Source organism: Cupressus sempervirens, chromosome 9 (genome assembly GCF_028749045.1).
Source record: "Cupressus sempervirens isolate cs-2001-9-10 chromosome 9, ASM2874904v1, whole genome shotgun sequence".
NCBI classification, from domain to species: domain Eukaryota; kingdom Viridiplantae; phylum Streptophyta; class Pinopsida; order Cupressales; family Cupressaceae; genus Cupressus; species Cupressus sempervirens.
This window is the reverse complement of record NC_143126.1, coordinates 632,648,484-632,672,986: the sequence shown is the minus strand read 5'-3', so window position 1 is coordinate 632,672,986 and position 24,503 is coordinate 632,648,484.

The following is a 24,503-nucleotide window of genomic DNA, read 5'->3' as shown; positions in this document are numbered from 1 at the left end:
AGTGGAAATGGATCTTGTGGTGGTATGTGTTAATGTTGCACTCCTAACTAGTGCTAAAAATACTATAGTCTTTCTTCTTCTAGGATCTAAAAATGACAGCTTTATGTATTGAAACTTACCTCTAGAAGATGCCCTTGTTTTAGATGTGGGCATGAATCACAACAACTTTTTTCTAAAACTAGATGTGAGACTAAGCTATAGTCAAAAGTGCTTGAAAATGAGTCTCATGGAGGCCTACAACATTAAGAGTAGAACTATCTTGTCAGCATCAATCTTGAAATACTTCTTTGACACTAGTGAACCTAAAATCTTTTGATATGTTTGTCCCATTGAGCATGCCAGAAACTATTGTCACAAAAGTTTGGACCCTTGCCCAAAGTTTCTACCTAAGGGAAATCTTGTGAAACATGGAAACAACCTTCAAGTTGTAGGACTTGAACAATGAGTTTGAATCTTTAGAGAAGGCCAACTTCCTTTTCTATTAGGGTACACTTAATTACTTTTGGAGAGGAAAAGGTAGAAGGAATGCATGAAATAAAACTACCTAATCTAATCTAACATAGGTGATGCACCAAAATAGAGTGTTCAAACCAATCTTTTCTCATACATGCATAGTTAACTACCATGACCCAAAAAAAAAAAGATACAACCTTGTTTCAATTAAGAAATCACATATGAATCAGATAGCCTACTAAATGATACAAGGAAGAAGAGATTTAACTATATATCATTCATAGGCCAAAAGAGATACAATCATGCAAATTATAGATATGAGTCTTATACAAAATATCAATGATTCAAAGGGATAAAACAAAATGTCATGAAGTTCATAGGTAAGGGGAATTTGCAGCATTCACGCTAGAGAAATGCCAAGGAAAATAGAGAGAGATTAACTAGACCCTAAGAAGTGTTACAATTTTTTTTTATAGTTCAAGCATAACTAAGATGGCTTTTGCTGAAAGTTACTAATTCAACCACTATCATTCATTCCTCAGAGAATAATCTAGGGTGATATGAGCAATAGATTTGATTGGTAGACTTGTAGAGGCATGAAAATCATCAAACCCTAACTAGAAGAAACCTTGAAGGTGATAGAAATGATGTGATTAATCACTCTTTTGAGTAGTTGGATAACATGGAAATGATGGAGTGTCCTCTTACATCATTACTAGCCCTACATTCATTTGAGAGTGGTTGAGATCAATCATGAAGATCAAATCGTGCAAAAAAACTAACTTCTCTCATCCCTAGCTCAATGAATCATTAGAAAATCAATAGACAAATTGAGTCATGCCACTAGAATGAGCTATGTGGACCAATGGTTTTATTTCTTTCTACCAGCTCGTAAAAGTCTTCACAAATTTGACCACCTTGTCATCTTAACCATGCCATCCTTTAAGACTTAACTATAATTGCTCATGACACCACAAACTTAACCACCTCCACTAATTGTTTACCTTCTAATGGGGCCCATCATATACATGTGTCAACCCCTCACTTTCTCACATGAATTAAAGATTGAGAAACTCTACATAGTGACAAAGCAACAATAATAGATTTACCTTCATCTAACACTCCTAAAATGCATCAATCCTATCAGCACTTTGACTAATGAGAATGCTACCCTTTGCTAGTTTGGTGTAGAAGAAGAAAGTTTGGTGTAGAAGAAGAAGGGACAACAGAAGAAGAAGGAGATGACATTAAAAAAGAAGAAGAAGTCATTGAAGAAGAAGAAGACAAACTTCAGGATCAGACTCAAGGGTCAGAAGGAGACAAAGAGGAAAGTGTTGAGGTTGAAGTAGCCAAGGAAGCACTAGTCAAGAAAAATACCACAACTCCATCTGCTCCTAAATCCAAGGGGAGGAAAGTAGCTGCCCCAGCACCAAAAAGACCAACCACAAGGGCCACAACTCAAAAAGCAAAAGAAGAGGCTAAAGGGAAGAAGAAAGACTCAAAGAATACTGCTACTGAGTCAAAGAAGAGGAAGTTCATTCCCCAACCTGAAACAGATGAGGAGAAAACAAAGTCAGAAGACAACAGTCAATCTCAAGAGGTAAGACAAATACCCCAGATTGATGTTGATAAATTATGTACAGAAATTAGAAATAATGATTTGAAAGGATTAAAGAATCTGAATTTTTCTAAGCTCACCAAAGGAGAGCAAAATAAATTAGAGGAGTCTGTGTATGCTATGATGGCTGAATATAAGCACACACCTCCAGAATTAGATGACTCTATGCCAAGAGAACTGTATACAATCATAGAGGATAAATGGCATTTTTGTTTACAAATGGAAAAAGAAATAAGGGAGTCAACATTGGCAAGATTGTTGCCTGATTTGACTAGAGATCAAATAATAAATGCCATAAAAAGGCATAATAATAGATTCACTCCCAAGTATAGAGCATTCAGTATTCTACAGAATAAAATTGAAGAGGTAGTTACCAAATCCACAAGATTGTGGAAAATAGTTTACAAGAAGATTGAAGATGTATATAATGAGGAATATAAGGAAAAAGCAATTGCCAAGATAAAAGAAAAGGGAGCATTAGAAATAAAAGAGAACAAACTAGTGGAGAAGGAGAGTAAAGGAGAAAAGGAAGGAGAGGCACTCAATGAGGAGAAAGAGGAAGAGAAAGATAAAGCTGAGCCACAAGATCAAAGTATGCAAGACATATAGGTATCTCCTCCTAGTCCTCCTCATGTCACCATCACACCTGCAAATTTCATAAAAATAAAGGATGTTATAGAAATTTCAGTTCAAAACATCAATCCATTAACTGCAGAGGATTTGGAAATCCTTGACCAATCATTTTTAGTAGCAAAATTAAGTTAAAATCCTATATTGGTTAGTGTTGATGAATTACAGAATCCAGAAGTCAAAGCAAAAGCAAGGGTAAAAGCACAAATGCCACCTTTGATCACACAAACTACTGGTATTCTATTCCTTCCACCACCACCTTCACCAAGTATAAGTACTGATACACTCCAAGTGCCAAGTACAACAGCAGGGGAAACAAAAGAAAAATCTGAACAACCACCAAGTTCAACCCCATCTAGCATTCAAAAAGGGGATACTCAAGCTGAAGAAAAAGAGACACAAAAAAAAGAGGAGACTGCAATACAAACACTGATTGCATTACCCAAATCTAGTACTCCAACACAAACTCTTCAGCAGCCGAGCATAGATGGATTACAGCTGAAAATCAGAACACCAGGCTCGAGTTCATCAAAAGCAGTCAGGAGACTTCACTATGGAGTTCCTAAGCTTGGTGAAGAAATTAAAATCCCATATTATGAATCTAGCACTCTTACAGAAGAAAAGATTAATGAAATTTAGAGTGCACTAGACATAAGAAGGAGACAAGAAGCACTAAGAAAGGAATACAAGCATAAGCGTACATTGAATGAAATTAAGGACATATTCATGGAAGCCTTTTGCTTACAATCTCTAGATGAGTCAAGACCAATCATGGAACAACTTTCTGATATAGTTGACCAGGTGACTAATGAAGACCAGGAAACAAATGTAAAATTACTTGAATGGTCAGAAAAGAAGTTCCAAGGAAAAGTAAACAGTAAAATATCCAGTGATATAGCACTAGCACAAGAAGAACTGGCAAAGAAAGTTACAACAGTTAAAATTGTACTAGGAAACATCTTTTCCCTGTACAACAAGTTGTGTGATTTTTCAACATTCACACAAGACACTAGCCAAAAAATACTGAGTTTGGAAAGCAATCTGAAAACTTCTAGTATGCAACTCCCTACAAATCTAGCTCAGAGTGAGAAGCATTTTGTCCAATCGCTTCACACACAAAGAGAGCTAGCCGTTTTGGTAGTAGAGGAGGTGACTACAAAAGCCAAATTGATACAAATGCAATCATCAATTACTCCTCATTTGGGATTACTTCATAAGGAGCAAATAAATGCAGAGATAGTCCTCAGGAAAGACCCCAATCTTTCTTCATTTGATGGACTTGTACACCTAGCAGCAGAGATTGCCATCTAGCATAAGACATTAGATGTCGCATTAGAAAATTGGGATGTAGCTCTAGAGATACTCCTTGAAGTAAATAGCACATTTTTGGCCAAATATGGCATTTCATTGTAAAGACCCTTGACATAAGTGTCAAAAAAGGGGGAGAATAAGTAAATAAAGAAAGAAGTTGAGTACATGAATGAAATGATAAGTATAATAAAAGGGGGAGTAAGTATAATAAAAGGGGGAGATAGCAGAGATAGCCAATTTTGAAATTTTGACAGGGAGATAGCAGAGATAAGAAAATTTTGGAATTTTGGGGGAGAAAGCAAATTTTGGGAAGCAAAGTTTGAATGAAGTATTAATTACTGAGTCACATGGGTTAAGTGTTTTTTCCACTCATGTCAAAGGGGGAGATTGTTAGCTTAAAGAATAAATTTGACAACTGAGTGTCAATACACTTAACCAAGATCAAGAATAGGTGCCGAGTGCAATAGATGCTGAGTAAAGTTTAGGTGTCGAGTAAAGTGTAGGTGCCGAGTAAAGTGTAAGTGCCGAGTAAAGTTTAGATGCCGAGTAACACAGTTTTGTGTAAGTGTCAAGTAACTCAGTAGAACAGCATGTGCCGAGCAAAAAAAATATTTTAGGAGCCGACTAATCTAGGATATCAGCATAAGAGTTTGGAATCGCACAAACTATGATGAAAACAGTCTTTACAGCCGACATAAGGAAATCTCGAAGGATTTAATGATCAGATTGAATCTTTTATATTTCCTATGTAATTTGTATGCAGCCAATAAGAAAAATGATAAAGGCATGCAACCAATCAGCAAAAGATAAGTATTAAGCGGAAATGAAGATTGAATATGGATCGTAGATCTAGACCTAACCCTAAATCCTCGAATGTCTTTATAAGGAAGATGATATCTCATAGAGAAGACATGATAGAGAAGGAGATGATGAAGATGATGATATAGAGGAGAAGATATAGAGTGGTTGATATACTATTTTCAGAAGTGAAAGATATCAGATCACAAAGGATCAAGATCAGACGAAGCAGAACAGAGCTAGCATTTAGCAATCAAGGATTGTAAACTATCAGGTTCATTTTACCAAATACTTTCTAGCCATTGTATTAGCATGGAAATCCTATGGTGATAGGTTAGCTTAACAGCTATTTCATTGATCCTAGAGATAGGTGATTAAATCCTTTAACAGGGTGACACTTCATGTTAAGTGTTTGTAAATCCTCTAACCAGGTCACTATTGACACAGTGTAAAGCCTTTAACAGGGCAGGCCTTTAACAGGGCAAACCATCAGAAGTGGTTAAACAATATTGCTGCAATAATTTTTGTGGGTATCATCCCCATCCCAATTTTACCTTCTTATTTCTGGAGGGTTTCTGGGTTACCAATTTCAGGTGTTATGTGTTATTGATGCATGTGTTAGTTTCATGTTTACTTAATGTATTTACATGCATGCAATTTATTTCCACATAAAAGTTTTATAGGACAAATTTTAGTACTTCTGATTCACCCCCCCCCTCTCATAAGTACTCTTTCCACATTTGAATATTCCAACAGATATAATCAATTCTAGATTCTCCCTCTGTCACCTTTCATGTGACTATAAATTTTCTAATTCAACCCCTTCATTACTTTTGGCAACTCCTAAAGTAATAACCACTACATCAATTTTTGAGATACAAAATTCAACTTGGTTGATGCAGCGCACTACCCATGCTTCTTAAGTAGCTTTGGATAGGGGTATCACTCCTGGTTTACCTCTTAGATACTCATAAGCATCCTTAGGTAAAGCTTTTGTGACTATATCAACTATATGTTCTTTTGTATTCACACATTCCATCCTTACTTCTTTGTCTTGAACTAACTCTCTCAAGTAATGGTACTTGATTGCAGTGTGATTTTTCTTTATGTGCATCATAGGGTTCTTTGATATATTTATAGAACTTGTATTATCACAATAAAGCACCACAGGTTCAGTGATTTCCTCTTTCATACCTTTGAGTAGCTATTTGATCCATACCACATTTATAAAATTTACTATAGCAGCTAGATATTCAGCTTCAGTAGTAGATTAAGATATGCAATTTTGTTTCTTACTCATCCAAGTGACCAATTTTTTTCCTAAGAAAAATGCTCCACTACTTGTGCTCCTTCTATCATCAATTTTTCTAGCCCAATTAGCATATATGTTGGCTCTCAAGTCAAAATTTTCATTTTTCTTGTAGTATAGACCATAGTCTTTTGTTCCTTTTAGATATCTCATAATTCTCTTAACAACCATCAAATGATTCTCCTTAGGATTTGCAAATAATATTGCAACAATCCCAATAGATAATGCAATGTCAGTTCTATTATGTACTACATATTGTAATTTTCCAATCATAGACATGTACAATGTTTGATTCACATTAGTAGAATATCATTCTTTGACAACTTGTGTCCTATAATTGTAATGCCTACCTCTACTTGACTTTTCTGATTATATCGTCAGAGTCTTGTAGGCTAGTTTTCTGATTGGGTTTTATGATTATCAGTACTTGGTTACTAGATTAGATTAAATGTATTTCATATGATGTTGATATGTGTGTTGAGTTACTAAGTTAATTTAGTTATTTCATGTATTTATGTTTACCTTTTCAATAATGATATAGGTATATTCAATTAGTGATTTTAGTTATTTCATGATGTTAGTTAGAGGAATGATTTATATGTGGTTCTATGGTTACTTAACACAGACTTGCATGTGTATGGTGTACGTGTACATTTTCTTTATGTTTGACATTCCTGATGTGGTTGGGGGAGGGAGTCATAGTCACCTGCTAGTCGAGATCTACATGATGTACCACTTCCTACCATTTCCTATTTAGTTTAGAATATATGTGTATGTACATGCATGAATTTTATGAGATTGCAGGTACCGGGTATCAACTTCCCTAAATTGCCAGGATGAGTGTACCCTATCGCAATATTTCAATGGTATAAGTGGAGAGATAACTGTTGAGTCCAAATCCTAACCTAAGCCAATTGTCCTAAAAAGTAGGACAAGAATCTATGTTAGTTTACCCTTTTCAAATTTGTCAAATGACATGAATTCATGACTTTGACCCTAGAGTTTGACTTTATTCTTTGACTTTCAGTTGAGTTGTTGTATTTGGTTTTGTGGGTCTGTTGTGATTTTCTATTTTAATTAAATTAATTTAAAAGATAATTTAATGATTTAATTTAATAGAAATTTTATAAAGAAAAATTGATATTTAATTATATTTAATTAATTGAAAAATTAATTAAATAAAATAATAAAATTTAAAGATTTTATTAAAGTTCTAATTAAGGTCTATTTTTATTTATTTAATTTAATAATAACTATTTAGGAGTTTTATTTTAATAATAAACTGTAAATAATATTATTAGTTGAATTAATAGATATACTATTAAAATGTCTCGTAATTAATAAGACAGAGTAAGCAATTATTTAATAAAGGTTATTTTAATTAAATTACATAATTTGTATGCATGAAATTAAAATATAGTAAATTAATCAAAGAGAGAGGAATTATTTAATTAAGATATTTTGTAATTAAATATCTAAAAGTTGGTGCATGAAAATGTAAAAGATAATAAAATATGAAAAGAAATTGATCAACAAGTTCCCTCTCATGATTGCACAATTAGAGCCCCAATATTAGGGGAGAACTCTTTATTAGAGGTCTAGAGCTCATTTTGCAATTACATAGGTTTTGGAGGAGCAATTTCAGAGAGAAAGGTTTCTAGAAAAAAAAAGGAATTGTTGCAAGTTCTATGCATCCATCATTTTAGCATCAAATCTAGGTTGGATCTCCTTGTCTTCTTCGTGTCTAGATAAATCTATTTTCAAATTTTTTTAATTGTGGTCTAAAACCCTTGTGTTGAAATCTTCATTGCCTTGTTCTTAATACATCTTTGAGAAAAGTGATTTGATTGCAACCCTTGTTGTATATTTTAATTGTTCTTCATTTGATTATCTATATATCAAATATAGAGATTTGAAACCCTCATGTTAAAATTTATTGTTCTCTACTCTTGAATACATCTAAGAAAGAGTTAAATAGAAACCCTTGTTTGATTATATCTGTATTTTGTAATTGGATGTTGAAATTAAAATTTTGGTTTTCAAAAGAAAAAAATTTGTTTTATAGAATTTGATTGGTTGGTTTGGATTTCTATATCAGATTCCTCTTGGAAAATTCATATATATATATATATATATATATATATATATATATATATACATACATACATAGTAATTTATAATTACTATGTAACTATATTTTTAAATACATTAAAATTTGCATGGAGGGGGGCGATTTTACTTGTTTTTGTTTTATAAAAACAAATTTGAAAAGCTATACATATATATATATAAGTTTTGGGTGAGTGGGGGCAACCATCCCCCCACACCCCTTTCTCCTCCCCTTTTTACTTTCATTGCCAATGGCAATGAGGCCACCAATAGTAGGCTTGCTACCAACATAGTAGGTACTGCTAATGATGGCAGTAGGGCTGTTATAACCACCCTTGGAAAGTCGATAGGATTTAAATGTAGTTTTAAAAAAAAGGTTATTTTATTTAGTTTTTTAAATTTTTATTTAAATTTAATATTTCTAATAGATATACATTTTAAAATTAGTTTATATATATATATATAAACTAATTTTAAAATGTATATATATTAAAAATATTAAATTTAAATATATATATATATATATATATATATATATAATAGTATTAAATGTTAAATATGTTGTTGTTTAATTATTTAATGTTATAATTATTAATAAAAATAATCATTACTTTGTTAATAAATAAGAAATTATTTTGTTAATAATTTAATCAAAAATTATTTTAGTAATAATAATTACTCTATAAATAATTATTATCAAATATTTTTTGTTATTGCGAGTCTTAATAATTTGTAAATTGAAGGATTTTATTATTAAGACATATTAGAAAATAAATTTTATAATTGGGAAAAATGTTATCTTGATTTAAATATTTTGAATGGATTTTAGTATTTTTTTTAATACAAAAGGAGGATTTTTATGTTTAAATAAATTCTATATAAATCGTTAGTCCTATTGAGATTTTGTAATCTCAAAACCTTTACATGTTTAATACTTTGAAAAGATAGAAATTGTATCCTAGTTGCATATTGAATGTGATGTTTTGAATTATAAATTGAACTACAAGACAACTTTTAAACAACCTTTTATGATTTGTTGAGTGTTGAGACTCATGTGAATTCGAGACTAAAAATGTTTTCAAAACTAATTGGATTATGAAAGATATGTTGGTATGTGCTTTATATGATGTGTGGTCTACTGCTATTTCATTTTGGGGTTATCTTAGTACTTGACCAAATAAGGATGTCTATTTTGTGATTTCATGATGAAGTTTTGATCATGATCTTTTATACTCGACCATGGCAATGTGTTTTGTATACTCTATGAGGTATTATGATCTATTGATTGTTATTGCTTTTGAGTGTTCTTCTGTGAAATTGAGGTCAATAGTGTGACCTATCTAATTTAACCTTTGAGTCTTGGATCAATTGTTTTTGGATTATTTTCCAGTCACTTGTATAGAACTGAGGTGTTTGTCGAATTTGTTCTTGGTAATGTCATGTTATGATGTGGATTTGTTTATGTGTATTTGATTTTTGATCAATCATGTTAGAATGATTGTATTGGTGAAAACTATGATTCTTTTATTTGTACATTTCTAAGCTTAGGGTAGGTTATTTGTATGTCATGTTCAGAAGTGGCTTGCAATGGAGGTCAAGGCCCTAAAGAGGCTATCAAAAACCCATTGTAGGTTATTTTAATAAGTGATAATATTTAATTAAATGGGTTTAAAATGAATTAATAAGATATTGGTACCATAGAAAGTCATTAGGGGGCTAGAGCATTAAAAGACTAGTTGGGTAACCTTAGAGCTATCTCATTAGTATGCATTGTCAGTACAAAAGGATACTGGTGTTGCATAGAGTCACTAAGGGGGTAGAGGATTAAAAGACTAACTAGGTAACCTTAAAGTTGGTTTTGGTGATGATACCTATCCACATGCATGATAGATTCCCTACGTATCATTGTTGCCTCTGGGTTTTAGATGTCATTTATATCTTGGTACCTTTCAGTTAGATTGCTTTTAGGTTTTTCTTGACTTAGATGGTGGATTTGAATTTTGAGTTTGTTATCTTATTTGGGACTTGAGACTATCTCCTCAGTGTAGAGGAAGTGGACCTTTTTGGGTTCCAAGAGGTTGGGTCGTAGTGCTTTTTCTTATGTCATTAGGATCTGACCATTAGATGTCATTGTTGGATGTGTTTGTGCAAATGTTCCTTTCTATCTATTCATGTATTTCTATGATGGATGGTTATACCTTTTGTATTGTATTTAATTTCATGAATCTTATGAGATGTTGTAATCTATTTTTATGTTGTATATTCTTTTAGCCCTTCATACCCTGTGATCTCTATAGTGAATGATGGTGCATTATGATTATTTCCAAGTGGCATTTGAGATAACTATATATTATTTAAATGAAATCATACTTGTACATTATTCTCTGATGTGGATTAATTATATATTGGATTTAGTGTTAATTAAAATTAAATTTGATTCATCATCATGGGACCCTTAAGAGTTGCAACCTAATTTTTTGTTATTGTTATTTGAGTATATGTTATTGCTCTTGCTATTCTATTATTGTTGTGTATGTTATCTTTAAAAAAAAAAAGTTTATCAAACTTAGTAAAACTTTAGGTTAACTTCTTTTGGGTTCCCTGGTTGGGCATTATATTAATCATAGGTGTGCTAACTAGTTTTGAATCTTCCAATCCAAAAGTTTTCAATATTTCTTTCAAACACTTAGACTAAGTGATGTATATACCATACTTCATCTGATATACTTGTAAACCAGAAAAGAACTTGATCTCTCCAAATATGGAAATCTCAAATTCTTTCTTCATTTCATTTGCAAATTCCTTATATAATGTATCTTGACCTCTAAATATAATATCAAAAACAAAAAAAAATTCTAGTAAAATACCTTTACCTCCTTTTGTCTTCAAGTATAGATTGTTGTTATCATTAGTCCTCTCAAAACCAATCTTCACAAGATAGTTGTGAAGCCTTGTTGACAATTGACTAATAAATATATGAAAAATTATTGTCATTTATGACAACACATGATGTACATTCTTATAGGAAACCTTAGAAATAAAGGTATTTAGCCTTTGGTACCCAAGAAAATTGTCTAAGTATGAATTTGGTTTACAATAGTGTATAGGTTTCTATAAAACTTGTTACTAACATCATATTATGTCTAGCAAGGTTAGTTATAGATAGTATGCATGTTGATGATGATGTGTATAACCTCAAAAATTAGTATAGACTATATGAAAAAGAGATGTTCATGTTTTACTAGTAAAATAGGTTAGCAAAATTAAAGGAAAGGAATTATTTTGTTTACAAGATAATTACTTAACCAATTAGGGCCAACATCCTACATGTTTACTCTTTAGCCAACCCAACAACAATTTGTGAAAAGGCATGGTATTTATGCAAAGGACATCTTGTGATGGTAAGAAGAGAATTGTGTGATATATTATGATATGTGAACTTTATGTAGAAGTGATATATGTGAAGTTTTGTAAAACTATTTTTGTGATCCAAGATCAAGCTAAAGATTAGATATCAATCAAGAAAGAAGTTGTAGTACCTACATTCCAGATGTCTATTTACTTTTTTGGGCAATGATCTCTTCTTGTATTTGGAAGTGCATGTTTGGGAATTGGGCTCATCTTACATCTATAGTACTACAACTCCTAACAGAGTCTATCCATCTAACAAGGAGCATATATTTCAGTATATTATCTAATGGTTATCATCCCAATCAAGTTTTTCCCTTGGCTAGGGTTTCCCTACTTAACAAAATATGGTGTTATGAATTATCTTTGTGGATGGTTACTGTTACTATTCAATATTACTTGTTTACTTTGTTGTGAACAGTTTAAAGTAATAAACAATATCTAGTTGGTGACTAAAGTTTTTAGATTATTGATTAACCCCCCCCCCCCCCCTCTCAGTAATGTAGTCTCAAGGCAATTTTTGATGATTGTATGAAGATACTATCAGTTTAAGGAAGATGCTCACAGAGTTTTTGATAGCAATTTTGACAGCTTTTGACATACCAAACTTTGTCATCGATGTCAAAGGGGGAGAAGATGTAGAAAATTGTAAATAAGGTAAAGGGGAGAAGATAATATTGTAAGGGGGAGCATATGTAAGATGGACAAGTTGTAATAGATGATTAACGTATTGTTACTGTATTATTTTTGACAAATTTTGATACTTAAAATTTTTTTTCTATTTTGTTGCCATCAATGCCAAAAGGGGGAGATTGTTGACAATTGGCTAATGAAGATATGTAATTGTTGTCATTTATGGAAACACATGATGTACATGCTTATAGAAAACCTCAAAAATAAAGATACTTAGATTTTGGTACCCAAGAAGATTTTTAAGTATGAATTTTGTTTACAATAGTGTATTGTTTTGTATGTAACTTGTTATTGACATCATATTATGTCTAGTGAGGTTGGTTAAATATATTATACATGTTGATGATGATGTGCATAACCTTAGAAGTTAGCACAGACTATACAAAAAAGATATATTCATGTTTTAGCTATAAAGTGGGTTAGTGGAATTAAAGGAAAAGGATTATTATGTTTACAAAATAATTACTTAATCAATTAGGGTCGACATCCTAGATTTTACTCTAAGTTGGAGAAGTATATTTTGGTCTTAGCTGACCCAGTAGAAATTTGTGAAAAGGCATGTTATTTATGTAAAGGACATCTTGTGATGAGAATAAGAGAATTGTGTGATATATTGTGATATGTGAACTTTTTGTGAGAGAGATATATTCAAAGTTTTATAAAGCTATTTTTGTGATTTAAGATCAAGTTGAAGATCAGTGATGCAGAAGCATCCTAGGCTTCCTTGTAGCCCTACACTTTTGTTCAGTTTCTAGTTGTTGAGTTTCTAGTTACTGCCATGTGCTAGTTTCTAGTTGTTGCCGAGTGCCAGTTTCTAGTTATTGTCGAGTGCACATTTCTAGTGTGTGCCAATTTCCAGTATGTGCCAAGTTATCTAGTGTGTATTGAGTTATCCAATATGTGTTGCGCTACCCTTCATGTGCTAAGTTACCCTTCATGTGTTGAGTTACCCAATATGTGTTGAGTTACCCTTCATGTGCCAAGTTACCTAGTGTATGCTGAGTGACCCTTCATGTGCCAAGTTACCTCGTGTATGTCGAGTGTCAGCATTTGGATGTGACATCTACGAGCCAACTTGCGAGATTTATTTTGATCTTGATATTTATGTTAAGATCTTTTCTTAGGATGTGTCTTGACAATTGTTGGGTCAGCCTTCCTATTTTGTATGTTCTAGAATGTTTTGTAAGCCATTTTGGCAAGTATAAATAAGGGTCTTATTGAGTCTTTTGGAAGGGAAGTTTTTGGGGGGAGGAAGTAGAGGAAAATTTTAAAGAGGTAGGGTTGTGGCTTGAGAACCAAAGGATCTCTTGGTGGACCTACGGGTATAAGTGTGGATTTATCTTGGTGTTATTATCTAGTTGTGTAACTGGGCTAGCTAGGATTGGATTTTTATATCTATGAATAAAGAGTTGTGATTTGGTATCATATATTGCATTATTCTTTTTTTGTGTTGTGTTTTCGTTGTGTTACTTTATTGTTAGGGGCTAGGATATCTCCTCTGGGGATACTCCTGCCTTGCACTGTGTCAAGTGGTATCAAAGTGAAGGTTGTTCCTAAGTGTGTAGATAGATCACTAAAGTTGAGGTAGTTTGCACTAGAACTTGGGTTGAAAAAGGTTGATCTTGTAGCTGATTAATATTTTGGTTGGTAAATTTGATGCTTAGGGTTTGCTAAAATTTTGGAAGATGCCTTTGAAAAGATTAGACCTGAGGGAAATTGCTAATTTTACTGATACTATAGAAGCTCAGAGAAGATGAGAGCAAAATTTAGATCTCAGATATCATCAATGAAGAGTGACATGATTACTGAAATTGTGAGTGCTTTAGGTGGTGTACCTAAGTATATGAGTACTGTAGGTAGTTATGAGGAAGTTGCTAAAGACTATGAAGTTACTGGATCTAGTGGTGAGGATAGATATGATCATGTGGAGAGACCTACTAAAATTAGGGCTGGTCAGTTTTCTGGACCTGGATCTTAGTTAAAGCTAAAGAATAAGATGGAGGTTTGTAATTTTTCAGGTACTTTGAATCCTAAAGACCTGATAGATTGGATTGGTGAATTGGAAGACTACTTTGAGCTTGAGGATATTGAGGATCCATTAGAGTAAGGTTGGCACAAACAAAGTTGAAGGGACATGCTACTCTTTGGTGCAAGGAACTATAAAGAGATAGAGAAGAGGAAGGTGAAATAAAGATCACTATATGGAAATTGAAGGTGATTAAGTTGAAGGCTAAGTTCATTCCTACTAATTATGAACTTGAGTTGTTTAAGAGGTTACAAAATTTGAAATAGAAAGATATGACTATGGAAGATTATACAAAGGACTTCTACAAATTGACTATTTGGATTGGGCATAGAGAATTGTCAAAAGAGAAAGTAGCACAGTATATTAATGGTTTGAGATTCAATATTCAGGATGAGGTTGGTATGCTGAATATTTCTTTAGTTGAGGATACTTATTAGTATGCTTTAAGAGAAGAGGAGAAGCTAAAGAGGAAGAATCAAGGTAGTTCATGAGGGAAGGAGAAGCAAGATAGTTTATCACAAGCTAAACTAAAAGTAGAAGATGAACCAAAACCTATTGAATAGAAAAGAAGGATATGTGGAGGTGGATTTAGAGGTAATTGTTTCAAGTGTGGTCAAGAAGGGCAAAGATCTTTTGAATGTCTGATTGGTAGGACAACTGCTGTTGTGAATGAGGTTGAAGTCCAGGGCAGTCAAGTTGAGTAAGGAAAGAGTTTTTTTGGCTCGACAAGTACTAGTTGGTGAGAGAACATTGGAACCTCGTCAGAGGACTAGTTTTTCCAGGACTTGTTGTAAGTCAGGTATTGAAGTCTATAAAGTGATTGTAGATGGTGATAGTACTGATAGCCTTGTTTCTAAGGAGATGGTTTAGAAACTTGGTTTGAAGAGAGTAAGACGTCCTTATCCTTGTAGGATTGGTTGGTTACAAGGTGAGCATGCTTTGGAAGTGAGGGAGCAATGCCTTGTGATTTCCATATTAAGCAGTATGAGGAGCAAGTGTTGTGCAATATTATGGACATGAACAGTTGTCATGTGTTTCTTGGTAGACCTTGGTAGTATGATTTTAGGGCTATACATGATTGTGTCAAGAATGTGTTTACTATTGAAAAAGGTGGCAGGAAGTTTTCCCTAATTCCTTTGTAGACTGAAGAGCTTGGTAGGAGGAATTTGAGTATTGGTAGCCGAGTTGAGTTGGTAGATCTTGAGAAGGTTTGAGAGAAGTATGGAAAGTAGACCTATAACACACCTCAGATGGATGTGAAAAAGAAAAAAGAAGAACAAGGGAAAGAGTGTACAAGTTGATGATTTGGAGGATATGTATGTGAAAAACTAGTTTTGGATTTATGTGTTGAATCCTAGATGATGTTCTTCTAGCTATTAAACATCTTTATGAACCTGGGGTGTCTGTTGCAGGAGAATCCTAGGCTTCCTTGTAGTCTTGCACTTTTGTTTAGTTTCTAGTTGTTGTTGAGTGCCAATTTTTAGTTGTTGTCGAGTGCCAGTTTCCAATTATTGCTAAGTGCTAGTTTCTAGTGCGTGTCAAGTTCTAGTATGTGCCAAGTTGTCTAGTGTGTATTGAGTTATCCAGTATGTGTTGAGTTACCCAGTATGTGCTGAGTTACCCTTCATGTGCCAACTTATCAAGTGTATGTCGAGTTGCCCTTCATGTGCCGAGTTACCCAATGTATGCCGAGTGTTAGCATTTGGATGTGACTTCTGTGAGCTGACTTGTGAGATTTATTTTGATCTCAATATTTATGTTAAGATCATTTCTTGGGATGCGTCTTGACCATTGTTGGGTTGGCCTTCCTATTTTTTATGTTTTAGAATTCTTATTAAGTCATTTTGGCAAGTATAAATAATAGTATTGTTGAGTCTTTCAGAAGGGAATTTTTTGGGGGGAGGAAGTAGAGGTGAATTTTAAAGAGCTAGGATTGCAACTTGAGAACTACAGGATCTCTTGGTGGACCTGTAGGTGCAAGTGTGGATTCTTCTTGGTGTTCTTATCCAATTGTGTAACTAGCCTAGCTAGGATTGTATTTTTACATATATGAATAAAGAGTTGTGATTTGGTATCAAATCTTGCATTATTCTTGTTTTTTGTTGCCTTTCCACTATGTGGCTTTATTGCTAGGGGCTAGGACATCTCCTCTGGGGATACTCCTACCTTGCACTACGTTAATCAGAGATCAATCAAGAATGAAGTTACATTACTTACATTCTAGAAGTCTAATTACTTGTTTGGGCAATGAGCTCTTCTTGTAATTTGAAGTGCATGTTTGTGTAGTGGGCTCATCTTGTATCTATTGTACTACAACTCCTTACAGGGTTAGAATCTCCTAATAGGGATTCAAAGTCTCCTAACAGGGACTTTCTATACTAAATTTTCTCAGACTCATAATAGGGTCCATCCTCTAAAAAGGAACATATATATCAGTACATTATCCAATGGGTATCATCTCCACCAAGTTTTCCTTTGGCCAGGGTTTCCCTAGTTTAAAAAACATGGTGTTATGAATTATCTTTTTGCATGGTTTAAAGTAATAAACAATATCCAATTGGCGACTAAAGTTTTCAGATTACTAATTCACCCACACCCTCTTAGTAATTCCTATTTCTAACAAGCCTTTTATACCATGCTCTTGGGGCTTGCTTTAAACCATATAAATCTATATGTAGTCTACATACCATGTTCTTGTTGTTAGCATCAACAAATCCTTCTAGTTTTTCTATATAAACCTCTTCTTCTAATATGTCATTCAGAAATGTTGACTTCACATCCATTTGATAAACTTTGAAACCTTTGTATGTAGAGTAAGCAAGCAAAGTTCTTACTCCTTCCAATCTTGCAATAGGGGCAAATGTTTCTCCATAGTCTATTCCTTCTTGATGTGCTTACCCCTTGAAAACTAATCTTGCCTTATTTATTGTGACTTCACCATTTTTATCTAACTTTTTCTTGTACACCCACTTGGTTCCAGTCACATTCTTTTCCTCTAGTTTCGAAACTAGAGTTTGTGTCTTGTTCTTCTCAATCTACTCAATCTCTTCTTTCATGACTTTACTCTAGTCCTCATTTTCTAAGGCATATTTCACTATATTAGGCCCATGAATACTCAAAAAATATGTATCACTTCTCAGTATGTTCCTTGTCATCGGTCTAGCATTATTATCTTTAATAATTTTTTCAATAGGGTGGTGTCTTTTGACATACTTTGACAATCTTGGTTCTACTCGTCTTTCTTCAATAGGTCTATCAACTTTAGAATCATTATGTACTTCTCTATCAAGTAATTCAACATCTCTTTCATGTACACTTATCTCATAATTGAAATGTGCCTCAGCTTCTATCTATAACTTAGCTCCTAACTATAACTCGGTTCATGAATGCAACTCGACAGTCATTGTACGTGACTCAGTAGTCATTGAAACTTGTTGATTTACAACTTGGTTTACAACATCTTTATTAGTAGGCCTACTTTTATAAAAGTATATCAATAGTTTTACTCTTCAAGTTTCTTCATAGGTTCAGCTTCATGTACCTCTATATATTCATCGCACTTCACATTTGCAAATTCTACAACTTTGTTAATATTAGTATTTAAACACTTACAAGATTTACTTCTTGTGAAATAGCCAAGAAATATACCTTCTTCACTTTTAGAATCTAATTTAGCATTCCTAAAATCCTTAAGAATGTAGCACTTTCTTCCAAATACCTTAAAATATTTTACATTGGGTGAATATCAATACCATGGTTCAAAAGGTATTGAATGAGTACCTTTCTTGACTTGTACATGGTTCAACATATAAATAATTGTACTTCTAACCTCTCTCTAGTATTTAAAAGAAAAATTATTCTCCATCATGAGAGTCCTAGCATAGTCCATTATATATATATATATATGTGTGTGTGTGTGTGTGTGTTCCTCCTTTTAACAATCCCATTTTGTGGAGGGGTCCTAGATGCAGAAGTCTATCTTTTGATTCCTCTATCATTACAAAACATCTAAAGCTCATTTGATGTAAATTCTCCACCTCTATCAGGTCTCATACATTTCAAGACTTTTCCTATCTCCTTTTCAAGTCTACATAAGTACCACTTAAACATTTGGAAATCATTAAATTTCTACTTGAAAAACATACCTGCCTTTATCCTAGAATAATCATCAACAAATGTGATAATGTACGTGTCATCTTTGTAAATTTACACATCAATTGTTCCAAACAAAATAGTATGTACAATCTCCAAAAAAAATTTAGAGGTGTGAGTCTTACTTTTAAAACTAGATTTTGTCATTTTTCCTAACTAACATTGTTTGCATATCATATTGTCATGTTTCTTCAATTTTAGCAAACCTCTAACTCTTTTCATGTTACTAATACTAACTAAGTTATCAAAGTTAACATGACATAATATCATGTGCCATAAACACACATCATCATATTTTACAGCAAGACAAGTAGCATCATTCATATCAAGATAAAATATATTACCTCTAATTTGATCACCTCTCCCAATCAGTTTCCCATCAGTGTCATAGATCTTTGCTATCTTGTTTTCAAACTCAACTTTGCAACCTAAACTATTAGTTGTGAAACACTCAAAAAATAATAGTTAAGTCCTACATAATAAGCATTGTCACACATGATCTTTGTCCTTTTATCAAACAGGGTGCATCATTACCAAACCTTACACTATTTCAATCATTACAATCAAGAGTAATAAACTTACTTTTATCTCTAGTGATGCGATCTAAACACCCACTATCAATGACCCATTAGTCATTCTTGTTCACATAAGATGCTAGTGCAGTTGCCTCATCCTCATTAGAATCATCCTTCATTGCAACATACACTACTTCATCATCATGGTTGTCAAACCCATCTTTTGTTTCCTCTTCAACAATGTACCGAGACTTCTTGCTTTTATCTTTGTAATCTTTGTTGTCCTCATCTCTATTTCTTCTATATTTGTCTCCACTTCTATTTTTCTTCTTCTCTAGACATCAAGCAACAATTTGACCAACCTCATTGCAATTAAAGCACGTGATAGGTAGCTTAACTTTGAACTTTTCTTTGCCTCTATGAAATATCCTTGCCAACAATTCTTCAAGTTTTTCTACATCCTCTTTATCTGTATCACTATCACTAGAGACACATTTGACCTTTTTCTCTTTCTCTTTAGGTCCCTTTAATGATAGTTTAGCTTTGAAAGAAGATTCAACATCCTTGGATTTGAAGTTATCATAATTAGAGAGTTCAACAGCAATGAGCCTACCTACCAAACCTCCAAGAGATAGATTAGTATGAGGTATACATCTCTTGTATGGCAGAAACTCTAATAACATAGATGCACCAAAGTGTCCTCAATACTTTTATCAATATAGTATCATCATCAATGATACCATTAGTTCCTCTCATAGCATTAAAACCATCTTTTATTCTAGAGAAAAATTGAACAATGTTATCACCTTCTTGCATCCCCATGTCATCAAACTTACCTCTCAGACTTTCAGATTTGGATCTCAAAACATTTGTATCTCCTCCATAAATGGTATGAAAAGCATCCCACATCTTCTTTGTAGTATCAAAATCCTTGATATCTTCAAACTCAGAATAACTTAGGGAAGATGCAATCTTCAACATGGCTTGATTATATTCTTTCTTCTTTTTTAGATCCTTGGTAGTTAGGGCTCCATCAGAGTCAACATGCTTTGTGGTGATGGTATATTGTGCATGGTCTCCAAGATGTCTTAGGTGTAGCTTCATTACACTTTTCCATGTAGGTAATTTCTCCTTGTTAAGCTTGCGTATCTCTTTTAGACATCTTGATCTTTTTCTTTGAGTACCTTCAAACTAGTTTTCTCAAGCACTATGGCTCTGATACTAGTTGTTGGAGTTCTTTAGAATAATTGAGAGGGGGTGTGAATCTTTTATCCGAGGTCTAGATGTACAAATAAAAATTTTAAATTCTTAGTAGACCCATATCCATAAAACATTATCATGAATGCATCCATTAGATCATACAATACTTAAACTTTGCAAGTTATTGTCCTAGGTCAAAACAACTTTGTAGAAATGTAAATATGAAACATAATAGATTCAATAACACATTTGACACAAGGATTTTATGTGGAAACCAAATTTGGGAAAAAACACCAATAACATGCTACTAATTCTCACTCTTCTAAAGTGATGCCCTGTAAAGGACAACCCTATTAAAGTTTATAATACACACTGTTAAATGTGACTTGGTTAAAGGATTTCAATCAACCTATTAGAAGTGAGCCTTGTTAGAGGACTTTAGAACATTTCATTATATTGTCACCTAGTTAAAGGATTTAAAAATGACTATTAGGTCAACCTTAATTCAAAGGATTTACCTTGGACTAATACAATAGATTAGAAAGGAATAGAAAGACTTAATCTGATAAAAAATTACAACTCACTTGTAGATTTTAGATCTATCTTTAAGTCCTCAATTCTACTTGGCATTTACACACTTTAGCTCTAATAGCTTGTTCATCCTTTAAGAATTTATACTCTTAAGCCTTATTTCTTTTCATGCCAACTATAGTCACCTATGTTTGGACTAAATGAAGTAACACCCTATACTCCTTGTCTTCCTTAGGTTGTCACACATGACAACCTTTACTTCTAACCAACTATCTCTATAAATGGAGAACTAAGATATTTTTCCACTTAACCACAATCATCCATTTTAGGATTAGATAGGATACAATAAATTTCTACCTATTTTTTCATTTGGTTCCTCTAGAAACTTCTTCTAAAATCTTCTTTAAATTTTCCTTTAAATGATTTTTCTTGAATTTTGTGCCACTAGCTAATCATAGTTATCTTCCACATATTTCACACAATTCAAGAAAATAAAATAGTCAGCTCACATTCATCAAATCTTCAATTTAACACTATTTTTTGTCACTCAAAAACTATACTATTCTATAACTCAGCTAACACTAGTTCACTTGGCAAACAACAAAGTTTATTGATGCTCGGCACCAACTAAACTTTACTCAACATATACTAACAATTACTTGGCTTACACTATTTTTCATCTTTTCTTGGAACCTCTTGATTTTCACTCAGCTTCTATTGATTTCTGCTTGGCTTGCACTGACTACTCGACAAGGCTTGGCAGACACTTTTCTTACTTGATCTTCTTTCAATCTTAACTTGAGTGATATTTCATTTTAGACTTTAAGTAGATAAAAAATACACTATAGTATCAATGTCTCACTTGGTCTTAGTTCTTCTTTTACATACAAAATAACTCAACCTTTCTCTAGGTGCTATTGTTATCTCCTCTTTTCAAATCCTCTTCATCAAAAAACTAAATGATAGCTTTCAGAAAAAAGCAATTGTCTCACCAGAAGATAGAAGGTTTGATATCATTGACAAAATAATGAATTTTCTATTATAAATTCTTCACATCAACATTTAGAACCGTAAAGTCTAAGCATAACCATAACACTAACCTTTTTCAAAAATACTTCTAATCGTTCACCTAATCTAAATTTAATTTGGATCCTAATCAATACCCTAACCATAGTCCTTTGTGTAGAAATAATTTTAACTATAAGCACAATCATACTAATGTAAGCCATAAACTTAATAATAATCCATTTTGTAAATTTAATCTCTCTTCTCCACTTTTTGATATATTCAAGTAGTTAAATATGTATTAGATGTAAATATATGGTTGTAAATATGTATTTATAATGATATTTTAGATTTATTTAAAACTAATTAGTAATTGTAATTTAATTTTATGTTGTACATATTAAACACTAACCAAGGTTAACGGCTAGAATTTACTTAAACCCACACTTTACAATTGTGTATGTTTATGATTCAATGTTCCTATAATCTTAATATATTAATTCATTAGCATGAATATTCTCTCCTCCTCTTTAGATATATTCAAGTAGTTAAATATGTATTAGATGTAAATATATGGTTTTAAAGATCTATGTATGTTGCTATTTTAAATTTATTTTAATTAAATAGTAATTTTGTGAATTTTTATGATGTATACATATATGTTTATTATATTTCATGGTCCCACCTCCACCCCCACCCCCATCCCCCCATCTTCATGCCCACCTCCATGACCACCTATTCCTCCTCCATTACCTACCCCAGAGGAGTTATACGAGAGCATGAGGTGCAACATTCGCAACCTCATGCAAGACATACAAACTATTAGGTGCAAGACCCATCAACCCCCCCCCCCCCCCCCCACCCCCCCACTCTTACTTACTTCACCATGTAGATAGCATGAAAGGAATTGTACATTCTATAGATCACTTAGATTGAGACATAGATAGCTTCAGAACATGGAGGCAAAACATGTGTGCCTTATATTCTAGCAACTTGTCTTATAGAGAGGTCCATCAGCTAAAACTAACTAAAGGACATTTACAAAGATATTTTGTAAACATAAAGATGGATGATGAGATAAGTGAGAAGAAGCCTCATATATCTATTAGATGGTGCACACACCCCTGCATATCAGATCACTTTTGGGAGTGGTGGTGGATGGTATTTGACCATATACCACACACTAATCATGAGGTGCCCATGTACTTTCTTAAGAAATTATGGATAGAGTTTGAATTGGGTTTGAAACCAAATCATTTTGATATAAAATCATTTTAGGGGGTTGGTGGAGGGATACCTCAAGATAAGCCTAGGGAAAATCTCAATGATAATATGAGGAATCATCAACATCCTTAGCCTCTTGTTCCTCTTCCTACACCAATTGTTCCAATGTTTCTCCAGCATTGAGAAGTATCATTTTCTCTTAGTTCATTGAGTGCCCTTTTAGGAAATTTAGTAGACCAATGGATGTAGGCAAGGGATATTCATCCCCTTGGACACATTTGTACCAGTTGTGCGGGTATATGTAGAGGGCCCCAGAGTAATGTTGATGCAGCACATGATGCCCATCATATCGAGGGTGGTGATTTTGATGATGAGGTGTATGATGCTCATGGTGATGCTAGTGATGATATTGATGTGTTGTCATTTGTTGACATTCTTTGTGGGGAGGGAGAGAGTCAAGAGCAATAGGTAAAAATTAAATTAAATTTTATAAAGTACATTATTATTCACTTTCTACATATATGCATAATTGTATTAACCATATTAATTTATGTTGATTTTCAATTAACAGAGGATGGATGATACTTTTCCTCCTAGGAGATAGTATAGTCTTTTTTTGAGACCTTCAAATGTTGGCATCCCTCATATGGTATGTATTGAAGGTGATGAAAGATCAACCCCATAGTTCCCAATAATCACCTATATGCAAACATTTGTCACAGAAGAGAGAAACAAAAGTCTATGGAGACTGAAATTGCCAATTCCATAGATGAGACAATCTTGATGAGTAAACATTCTTGATGAGAAAAAAGAGAAATTACTATAATCAAAAGTGAATTAATAAAATTACAAAGAGATGGGTCCTTATAAAAGGAGACCAAAACCATAATAGGTAAAACTTAGGTTGCACGATAATAATTAATATAAGAATTAATTATTAAATGCACAAGGTTTAGCTTAAGTAAACTAGAGATAATAAGTGACTTAATAATTAAATCAAAATGATCTAATTAATAAGGATGCCACATAGGATGCCACATAGGATGTGACACATGATGCCCCACAAGATGTGACACATGGAATCCCACATGATGAGACACATCATGTTACACATGATGATCCATTTGAGTCTTCTTTGTGTGGAGTAAAGAGGATTCCAGATCAAATAGATTAGGTCTTTTGGCACCTTTACATTGTGTCTTATATGATACATATTGTTTATTATGATACATTTTGTATTAGGAAAGTTATCTTTATTATATATATTTTTTGACTTCATAGATCATGTTAGACCATGATATATATTTTTATGAATTCTTATTATGCTAGTGTATCTAGTATAGATACTTATGTTATCGTGTTGTAAGTATGAACCATTTTGTATATTGTGACATATTTTATTTATGTTATGACACATTTTGTTAGTATATGGTACATGAACAATAATTTTAATTAAATATAAGAACATTAATTTAAGCATGTTTGAATGTAAAATTAATGGAAAAATATAGGAGGTCGGTA